Raw genomic sequence first — 1,453 nt, forward strand, 5'->3', positions numbered from 1 at the left:
TTAGTGTGTTATTTCTCTCTTTGATTATTGATAAACTTGAGTGTGTCTACATTTATTACAGATTGGCCTTTCCTGTCATGTGAATTCCCTTTGTGCAAAATTTTATTCTGTTGTATATATTTTCCTTATTGATTTTTATGAGCATATTATATATTGTAGCCTTATACTCACGCTGAATTAAAATTTTTATGTCGTAAGACCTGTCTAGTGACTTCTGATTGTTACTATAGTTAGAAAGACCTTTTCCACCTCCAAATTATAAAAATATTCTCCAGCACTTTTTCTAGTATTTTACTTTTAAGTGTAGCTCTTGAATCCAGGTGGAATTTATATTATGTCACACCGTACACCACATAAATTTAAGATTTCTTTAAATGGAGGTATAATTTACATGCAGTGGAATGCACGGATTTTATGTGTATATATAGCTCAGTAAGTTTGGACAGATGCGTCATCCCTTATCAAGATACAGAACATTTCCATCACCCAGGGAATGTCTTTCTGTGTTTCCCAGTGGGTCCCACCTCCAGGAGGCACCCTCTGTTCTGATTTCTTTCACCATGGATGAGTTTTTCCTGTCCTAGAACTTCACATAAGTGGAACCAGTCAGTTGATTACTCTTTCTGTCTAGCTTCTCTTGCTCGGCTTCTGTTTTGCTCACATTTTGTAAAACATTGGTTTATTGATCTTCTTTATTGCTGAAGAGAATTCCGTAGTAGTGATAGACCAGATTCGTTTATCCATTCTCCTATGCATTTACATTTGTGCTGTTTCCATTTTGGACTATTATCAATAAAGCAGCTGTGAACATTCTTGCACAGGTCTGCTAGTGTGCATATGTTTTTGTTTGTCTAGGGTAAATTTCTAGAAAAGAACTTGCTGAGTCACGTGGTAAGTGCGTGTTTAACACTATGAGAGTCTGCAAGATGTGCCGTGTGGCTGCGCCACGCCCCTCACGCCAGTCCTGGATGCGAGTTCTTGCTTCATGTCCTCACATTAAGTGTTTCCAGTCTTTTAAATTTTATCTATTCTGGTGGGTGTGTAGTGGCGTCTCATTGCAGTCTTAATTTGCATTCCCCGGATGATTAATGATGTTGAGCACTTTTTCAGAGGCTTATTGTCCACCGTATATTTTCCTTTGCAAAGTGCCTGTTCAAGTCTTTGCACGTTTTTAAATTGGACTTTCTATTATTAAGTGTAGGAGCCTCTTATATATTCTAGATGCAAGTCCTTTGTCAGAAAGACATAATTAAATATTTTCTCTCAGTCTGTAGCTTCTTGTTCCTTTTCTTAATAACAGAAGTTTTAAATTTTGACCAAGTCTAATTTTTCTTTTTTCTTTTTTGATTAGTGTTTTCTCTGTCCTAAGGGTCTTTGCCTACCCCGAGAGAAGATATTCTCTCCTTTTCTTCTAAAGCATTACAGTTTTAGATTTTATATTTTGGTATGATCC

The sequence above is a fragment of the Diceros bicornis genome, chromosome 28, assembly GCF_020826845.1.
Source record: "Diceros bicornis minor isolate mBicDic1 chromosome 28, mDicBic1.mat.cur, whole genome shotgun sequence".
Lineage (NCBI taxonomy): Eukaryota > Metazoa > Chordata > Mammalia > Perissodactyla > Rhinocerotidae > Diceros > Diceros bicornis.